This window comes from Hordeum vulgare, chromosome 7H (assembly GCF_904849725.1).
Source record: "Hordeum vulgare subsp. vulgare chromosome 7H, MorexV3_pseudomolecules_assembly, whole genome shotgun sequence".
Lineage (NCBI taxonomy): Eukaryota > Viridiplantae > Streptophyta > Magnoliopsida > Poales > Poaceae > Hordeum > Hordeum vulgare.
The window spans coordinates 353,210,220-353,220,281 of record NC_058524.1 but is presented as its reverse complement, the minus strand read 5'-3'; the positions used below and the strand labels follow the sequence as shown (position 1 = coordinate 353,220,281).

At 43.8% G+C, this 10,062-nt stretch overlaps 1 pseudogene; it reads right to left on the bottom strand.

Moving 5' to 3' along the window:
* Positions 1–5,669: 5,669 nt before the first annotated feature.
* LOC123408879 lies at positions 5,670–8,449 on the bottom strand (annotated as a pseudogene).
* Positions 8,450–10,062: the final 1,613 nt, after the last annotated feature.

Sequence of the window (10,062 nt, the reverse complement as noted above, 5' to 3'; positions counted from 1 at the left end):
AGAAAGCGTCCAAATAGTGTCATTATCACGTCGTAGCATTCTCTTCCCAAGTTGAACTGAGCCTTCAGAGCCATTACTTGTGAAATGGCATCCAGCTGACAAAGCTTAGTGTGCTCGTGGAGAGGACGTTTTGAAGACTCGAACATTTCATAGAAGGTCTTTGCAAATTCCTCCATCTCATCTTCCGAATCCCGAGCATCATCAAAGTCTTGCACCAAGTATTCGATCCCGGTACCATGCTCGTCGGTGCGACGACGAACCACCTCAGCTCTGGTACATTGTATAGACTCACGATGAAATGTCCCAACCATATAATTAGGCTTAAAACCCCTCCTTTGCATGTGTTTAATCATTACAACATCTATCCTCTTTTTATATTTGTCGCATTCAGGACAAGGCCACCAGTTTATTTCCTGGCCATTTGCAAATGCGGCATTCACAAACTCCTTCGTTTTTAGAAACCATCCTTTCATCATCTCTTTCTAACTAGGGTGGCCGGTGTACATCCAGGCACGATCACTCATCTTGCCTTGTTACTAAACACACAAGAAATATATTTGTATACAATTCAGTATATATATTCATCAGTTAATCAAGTTCGCCAGTTTTATTACGTCCATGCAACCTACACGCTAATAGGTAAATATAGGTCATAATCCCACCCAAGTATGTGTATATTGGGTTTGTATTCCCATGCTTTGCTCCGGATCCAACGCAAAATTTTGGCAGCACCTCCCCGATGTTTTCCCGATACACGTCTCCGCAATAACACAGAGAGGATGTGTATCCGGAGAACAACAGGGAGGCACTGACGAAATTATACATCGGATCCGGAACAAAGCATATGGGAAAACGAACCCAATCAACGCATACTCGGACTGTCCATGGATAACGTTGGACAATTTGGAAGAATCACGATTATAAATATATGCAAATGCATGCATATTTATAACTGTAACCCTTTCGAACGAGAGACGCATACTGCTCACGCATACTGATAAATTAATTTACCTACATCTTGCAAGTTTCATCCGAACACCGACACAGAGCAAATGAAGGTGCGAGGAGGAGATGACATTTCTACTCACCCACAAATGCAGGGGCGGAGCTTGTAGAACGCACGGGGAGGTCTTTGCACAGCAGACCTCACAGCGACGAGACAACTACACCTGTAAATCCACCCGATCAACACAAATATTTTGTGTTCACCAATAAAATCGAAAAATATATGACCTAACACAAATATATGACCTATATATATGTCATTAGGATTCCATCAACGTCGAGGAACCCCCTAACTCGCTCGTCCCCGGCGTTCTTAGGTATGGCGACGCACGGTCGACGGGTCAGCACGCCAACTCTTCCGGTTTCGGAGACCTCTCTTCTGTGCCTCTCCTATATTCTCCGAGTATTCTCCTAGTGAGGTCCACGGTCGGCAGCCTGTGGAGGCCGAAGATCACCTTTTCGGTCGACAAGAGGATGAAGAGGTGTCCGGGGTCGGGGGTTGGGGGTCAGTGTCGTCAGGGGCCGCGTATTAATAGATGCGCGGAGTTTCGTGCCGGGGTGTCATGATGTCTTGTCGGGGCATCGTGTCGGGATGTTGGGGCATCGTGTCGGGGTGTCGGGGCATCGTGTCGTGGTGTCAGGGTGTCATTTTCTTCTTCTTCCTCTCTTTTTTCCTCTTCTTTTTTTTTCTTCTTCTTCCTTTTCTTCTTCTTCCTTTTCTTCTTCTTCTTCTTCTCCTTCTTCTTCTTCTTCATCTTCTTCTTCTTCTTCTTCTTCTTCCTTCTTTTCCTTTTTCCTCTTCTTATTCTTCTTCTTTCTTTCTTTCTTTCTTTCTTTCTTTCTTCTCTCTTTCTCCTCCTCTCCTCTTTCTTCTTCTTCTTCTTCTTCTTCTTCTTTTTCTAGTTTTTTTCTTCTCTTATTTTCTTCTAAGTTTTTTATTTTCTATCTATTTTTTCTTTTCTATCTAATTTTTTCTACCTAATAAACCAACTATCTAATTTAACAAAAAAACAGAAAAAACTAACTATTTAATTCAAAAGAAAAAACAAAAAATAAAATAACTATCTAATTTGACATAAAAACAGTAAATAAACTAACGATCTAAATTAACTATGTAATTTAAAAGAGAAAAAATAGAAAAAACAGGGGTGGGGGCACTCACTGGAGTTGGGGACGGCCGGCGCGACCGAAGGAGGGGCAAGCCGCGGGGAGTGGAGCCACGAGGAGGGGGCAGCGCCAAGAGGAGGAGGGGCGCAGGGAGGAGGTGGTACCGGGGAGGAGGAAGGGGCCGGCGCGGTGGAGGAGGGGCAGCGCGGTGGTGAAGGAGGGGGCATGGGGATGAGGAGGGCGCGGCGGTGGAGGAGAGGGCGGTGCTCGCGGAGGGGCGGTCGTGGAGAAGGGGCGAGCTCCGGCGGCGGGGGTGGAGGAGGAGAAGGGGGAGTGGTGGAGGAGGGGACGCATGGAGGAGGAGGGCGCGGTGGTGGCACAGGGAGGAGGAGGGCGCGGTGGCGCAGGGAGGAGGAGGGCGCAGCAGCGCAGGGAGGAGGATGGTGCGATGACGCAGGGAGGAGGAGGGCACGGCTGGGGTGGTGGTTTCGGGTTTGAGAGAGATGGGTGGGTGGGGCGCGACGACCGTTAGGGGAGAGAGCCGCGTGGGCGTGGGGGCGACGGCCGTCAGGGCGCAAACTCTTTGGCGTCTGCCCCCAACGGCACAGAGGAGAAAAGCAGACGGCAAAGAGGGAGGCCGTTAGGGGGGGAGAGGGACTGTGGGGTGGGCCGCCCGTACTCTTTGCCGTTGGCCTAAATGATCTTTGTCGTCAGCTGGCGGACGGCAAAGAGCTGGTTGATGGCAAATAGTATCTTTGCCATCAGCCAGCTCTTTGTCGTCTCGTTTTGGGTAGCTGATGGCAAAGAGTCTTTGCCATCAGCCAGCAGATGGCAAAGAAGCAGCAGATGGCAAAATCTCTGATTCCAGTACTGTATATAGGGAGCAGCCAAAATCCAACCGTTACACACAAAAGTGCAAACTCGGTGACACCGAAGTGAACAACTCCATGGTATCGACTAGTACTAAAAGTTTGAACTTTGAATCTCGGTGAGACCGATATATAGTAATCGGTGGCACTGAAAAGGTGACTAACGATAAGATGGCCAAACTCGGTGGCACCGATACTCAAACTCTGAAATTCCGATTTTGTGTATCTTGGCAACAGAATGTTGGTCACACTGAACTCGATAGCACCGATGCAATTTCGGATGCACCGATTCGGTGGGAATGGCTATGGTTCTGTTTGAGGTTCAAACTCGCTGGGTCCAATGTGTCAATGTTGGTTACACCGAATTTGTGTATGTGGAACTTGACAGAGTGCATATGTGAGAAAAATGACTGAGTGTTTTGGTGGCTAACTTTGAGCATTTGAGGAATCAATTCATTTTACTACCTCACCGCCTTTTAATAGTATTAGCTTTCCTATGGACTCAAAAGTGATTTCTCACAAATATAAAATGAAGAGTCTTCTAGCTTGAAGCTTCAGCCAATATTATTCCTTTCTTCCATCCAGGGGCATCTCCACATAAACCTTAGGCCATAGCATCTTTTGAACTTTTCTGAATTATACTTGGAAAACACATTAGTCCAATGATGCATATGTTGTGATCAATTATCAAAACCACCTTAGGGAGCAATTTTTCTTTCAATCTCCCCCTTTTTGGTAATTGATGACAACATATAGATCAAAGCTTCGACAAAAGATATAATCAATGATTACCATGGAAGCTTTGAGAAGTATGTGAAAGCAAGAGCTGCCCCTAAATTTCTGCATTATTTAAAATTTGCATTTGAATGCAAATGCACAAGCGATTAGGATCATGGGTTACTCTTCCATGTCACATACAACTTGGTGGTGCGTAAAAAGAATAGCAATGCACATGACACCAACAAAATAAGTGAATGATCATCACATGGATAACTAATAGATGATATCGTAGCATCACACATGATAAAGCGTATGATCACACACACAGATAGGATAAAGTCATCCAACAAACAAGTTTTTAAAACCAAACAAGAGAAAATAAATTCAAAAGTTGTGTCTCACACGAAGTCTACACTACTAGGAAAAGGTCTGCTAGTGGCGCACCTATTTTGGCTACTAATAGCGCACTACAAATGCGCCACTAGCATCACGTCATTAGAATTTTTTTACTAATGATGCACCAGACAGTGCGTCATTAGTATAGCTCATGGTGCGCCATTAGTATGCCTTCAAGGGAACCATATTTACCCATGTGCTCTAGCTTACTAATGACGCACAAGTTGACGATGCGCCACTGGTGTGCTTTTTGCAGTGCGCCACTAAAGTGCTGAGTGGTGCGCCACTAGTATGAACATTAGGTATTTTTCTTTTATTTTCTGATATTTGCACGGGTTACAAAACATATTACTTCATAGGTACACCATATCTACGCCAACATATAGTCTATCAAGGTACACCATATATTTACTTTGTCGATAGTTATATTGTTGGTAAAATGATGTGCGGTCAAAACAATATATACTACCAGCTCTAAAAATATTCAATTATTATCCTCACACCCACAAGAAGGTTCAAGATAAACACATATTACACCATAATGAAAATATGTTTATAAACATGCACATATATTGAACGCAAGTTGACAAACAAATTAACCTAGAGGAAGCATAGTTTTGACCATCTTAACAATCATCTAGAACACACAAGTCACAAAAAGATAAGGACTATTGGTTACTATGAGAGACTTCAAATAGTCTAGAACACACAAGTTTGTATCTACATGCACAAAGTGCACGCTCCAAAACACTCGAAACACCAAATGGTTTACAAGACAATAAGGTCCATGATTACAGGTTGGTTTGGTCCATAAACGCTAGAGAGTCATCATGTCCATGTGCATCAATATATGGAGAACCTGAATTTTTTTTTTGCACAAATTTATCAAGAAAGTGGAACCAGATCAAGTTGTTAAAATCACATATGCGTATTAAAAATATTCGATCAAAAGATTATCATGATATCATAGTTAACAACATAGTTTCTATAAAAGTTATAATCATCTCACATGCTATTATATAGAACTATGTTCCAGTGCTTGTAGTTTTATCAACAATGAATGCATTGAGCATCTTAAACAAAGATTGTCATGATATCATAGTTAACAATATCGTTTTTATGTGGTTATTTTCACACGTTGACACACATTTGTCTTCTACTAATAAGAAACTAACATTTATTATCATGAAGTTAAGGAGTGTGTGCTCATCGTAGTAATCATATAAGTATGATGGCACCAAATAATCCAAATTTATGTATATCTATTTTTCCCAAAGCATCACCCATGGGCCATGGTTCCCTTGGTTTATTTGTACCATCAAAAGGCTTCAGTCTGTATGTATGCAATATTTTGGGGAAGTAAACTACAGCAGCAAGGAACATATATTAAGTAAAAACGATGGGAAGAAGGGAACTAATTAAGCATGGAATGATGTCTAAACTAGTGGGTACTAGCATCTTGGAGTTACCGCTCCCCTTGCAACGCCATCTGATCCACATCATCCAGGTGCGTCTACTACTACTCCTCTTTGGCCCTTGGATGTGGAGAACCGGTGAGGTCGTTGCCCCTCCTCACATGGATTGTGGCGGTGCCTAAAATAGAATTAGAGCAAGATGTTTAAGCAGAGTTAGAGCCCAACACAAAAAAATGATGTGAAGTGCACAATTATTCATAAATAAGAATATACTTCTAGGAAACCAAAATCATTTGAAATGTCCATCAACATTCTGGACAAGCAGCACACACACACACATGTGTATTATGAACAAATTGATATTGTCACTGCAGTAATACCATTACACATGTAATGTAAAGTAATATTGTTACACATGTAAAGTATCACTTGATCCAAGTTGAGGATTCACATCAATTCCATGGAAATCTGAAAATATATGACTGAGAAAAACAAGTTTCATTTACAAATAATAATTCATTGTGAGTCTGCATAGATAACTGTGTTCAGGAACTACATAGCCTCATAGAAGAACTTCCAACGATATGTGATTTCCTTGTATCACCCAACAATATAGTACGAAAGTGGTAAATCTTCATTAGTAAATTCAATAAGCAAATATAATATTGGCATAGACCCACAATCTACTCTGGCAGGATTGAAACAAAAAAACGGATGTGCATCGAAGAGAGCTGCATCAATCGGTACCTTGTTGTGTGCTCACTTGTTCTACAAAAATTAAACTAGATGAATTCCTTACCTTTTTTCGACAACTAAGGTCCAAAATAAGCCTTCGTTTCCCAACAAGCTCAACAAGTTGCGTCAGCCTTTCAATGTTCATTTTGCCATCACTAAACACATACTGCATAAAAGGCTTAAACATATAAGTTGCAAATATTCAACTGATGAGTCGTCTACAAAAACGAATTAGCAAACCAAACAGATGAGAAGTTTTACCAGGCAGTGCGCAGCAGGTGGTAACCAGCTGATTCCAGTTTTTTTTAAATAAAATCATTTTAAACTTCAAAGGATGTGTTATAACTTACAACTAATACTACCCCTTGAGGCTCTTAGGGAGTCTTTGCCATCAAGGAAAACAAGCAACTATGAAGGTAGAGAAATCTGACAATAGTAACATTCACAAGGTGGATAAGATTATTGGTAACAGTTGGGGATAGGTGATTATCAATGAAATTTATAGGTAACCTTGCTTTGGCATCATTTTAGGTTTTGAGAAACAACATATCGATATTGAAGAAAATAATTTTTAACATCTTGTACAAACAAGGGATGGATAAGTGGAAACATGATGAGGGTCAGGCCCTAAACTTATTCCATAAGCTAATAGACATACTCCCTCTGTCCCAAAATAAGTGTCTCAAGCTTAGTACATTTTTGTACTAGAGCTAGTACAAAGTTGAGACACTTATTTTGGGACAGAGGGAGTATATACATTAAACAAACGAAGGTCCAATGGTTTCATGAGATGACAAAAAAGAGATAATGGCATTATTTACACAGAATCAGAGCATGAACACGTACAGAAGTTACAATCACGTGACTTGCCCCTTCGTTAAGGTATGACATTGCATTCTCCAAATTTATTCCACCTCCAACTTGCAAACCACCTAGTATTATGATAGCCCATGTTTATGCCAATATGTCAAATTGATGGCATCTCATTGCTTGCAGTAGAAACAAAAAATATTCTAGGAGCACCACTAGCAGAAGTACAAAGCTCTCCCAAGGTAAAAGTTGAAGCAATAGCCTTAACGATAATTTTAAACAACAACCATATGGAGCCCTTGCAGTAAGGCCAAAATTTTGGTATGTAATCTCAAAGAAGGTTTTGACCAGATAAGAAGTTGAACTGTAGTTAATAACTTATCAAAAATAAATCTATGCTGCTGGCGAATACTATATGAGCCCAACATGAACAAAAGCGCTTCACTACTTGAGATGTGTGTGACATATTATGAAGTTGCACATCATGCTTACTTTCGACGAAAACACTCAGGCTCAAATGCCACATCATAAAGGTTTTGTAATAAAACATTTTGCTACCCTTTATACAGCATACACAACCATAAAAATGTCGAGATTCCACAAAAAGTGACAAAATGCAAACAAAAATATGGTTTATTTCAGAGACATCACAGAAGACAGTGAGCAGCAAACTAATACGAACAATCATACAGAAAGCAAACCAAATGAATAATGCTAGTCCTAGTAATAAGTAATAACATTGTCTGATTCAAAGTTCGTCACCAGTGTCGTGCCATCATCCGATGCATCCCGGAGGGTAGACCCAACTATCTGTTTAACTTTCCCCTAGGAGTTTGCATAAACAATCTATCAGACAAACGCTGATGTTAACGCCAGAGGCGCCTAAACTTGGTGATTGCAGGTGGTGGTCTAGCTCCAGCAGTAAAGATAAATGCATCACCGAACAGGGTTTCCAAATTTTACACTATTAATAGTGTCGCTTTGTGAATTGCACCACAACAAAACGATTATCATCGACTGAAGAATCTGGGCATCAATTTGCAATCACCATATAGCAAAGTACAGAGCACCTGATGACCCACTGATGGGTATAAGAAGGAAGCAAAGGGTTCCATTCCTACTGACTGACCTTGTGAATGTCGATACATGGCCTGAAGCTGACGGCGCATGCTACGACACGCTCTCCTGCCAAAACGCATGGCAAATCTCATGTTCCTGGCCAGACACCGCAACATTGCATCTGAAGCAAGCAACAGAGATATTCGAAGGGAGGGGGAACATACTTGACGCGGCCGATTGTGTCGGCCGTGCCGGGACCCGCGAGCTCGCCCGGCCGTGCTGCAGCGCTGCGCACGGCGGGTGGGGAAGCTTCACCACGCACCTCGACGCCATCGGGAGGTTTGACGGCGGGGTAGGGTTTTCGGTCAAGTTCCAACGGTGAGAGAGAGCAGAGGAGAAAGGTTCAGAGAAACCAAGCCAAGGAGCACCTGCTTGCGGACGTCGGCCTGCTTGTAGGAGCGGTCAACGGTGCCGACGGCCATGGCGACGGGGCGGCGGCCGGCGGCGACGCGGACGTTGGCTGGGAGCAGGGAGATCTCGGCCATGATGCGCGCCTCGTGGAAGTCGTCGAGGGTATCGGCGGCGAGCCTGGCGTGGGCGGGCAGCTGGAGGACCTGGATCTTGGCGTCGTGTGTGGGGAGCAGCACCTCCCGCCGGCCGTCACCGTTGAGGTCGACGACGAGCGGTGGCGGGAGGCGGTCCGCGTCGTGCTTGATCGGGTACCCCTCGTCCGACAGGTGGTACCACGCCTCCCGGAACGAGAAGTCACCCTCGTGTTACCGGAGGACGACGGGTCAGCTAGGGTTTCGAATCGATTCGATTCAGAGAGGAGGGGGATGGGTCATCTGGAGCGAGAAGAAGACGGCGAAGGCGGCAAGGAGGAGGATGTCGAGGTCGCGCTTGCGCATCTTGGCGGCGAGATGAAGACTGCCTGAGGTGGATCCGGCGCTAGGAGCAGAGGAGATCGACGACGACGGCCAAAGGAGGGCGGATCTGGGCGTGCCATGGCCGCCGGCTCACGTGCTGGTTCGCGGTCGCGGTGGAACTCCATCCCTCCTCCCTCTTCATGCTGGTTCGCGGTCGCGATAGGAGCAGAGAGATTTTTTTTTGCAAAACTACTAATGGCGCACCACCTATAAATACGTCATTAGTAGGGTTACTAATGACGTATTTATAGGTGGTGCGCCATTAGTAGTTTTACAAAAAAAATTATAGTAGTGACGCACTGGGTGAGTGGTGCGTCATTACTAGTTAAACTAGTAATGGCGCACTCTGCCCCGGTGCGCCATTAGTACTTTTGGAAAAAAAAATTGTTAATAGTGGCGCACCGTGTGTGTGGTGCGTCATTAGTGTCCATCACACTAATGGCGCACCTGCACATGGTGCGTCACTGCTATATAGTAGTGGGGCACCACTTGTCTGGGCGGCATTAGTGTCTATATTATCTATAACCCTTTTCCTAGTAGTGATATGATCTATACATTTATCCCCCTTTGGCAACAAGTTACCAAAAAGTTCAAAAGTATAGAACTGCTCATCTATTTGGGCAGCTGATGATGGATTCGAGAAAACAACATCGACGAAGGCTTTTGCGGACGTCCGTGGAGCTGGAGGAGTTGATAATGAAGGATCTTGAGCTGGAGCTGGTGTTGAAGGTGCTGAAGCTTGTGCTGAACATGTTTGTCTTGTCTCCGGAGCAGGAACAACAACTGACTGGGGCATTTTGCTGAACTATGTAGTAGTGGGAGGAGGAGACTCATCCTCGTCATCATCATCTTCATCTTCATCTTCTGAGCATGGTATCTCCATAGAGTCAACTTCATGTTGAAGTTGTATGACAATGGTGGTCAACTGAGTTACCTTCATATCCATGTTGTAGAATTTAGTCTCCACAACTCTCTCAAGGCTCTTCTGATTTTGCATAATCTCCTGAATGTTCTTCTCCA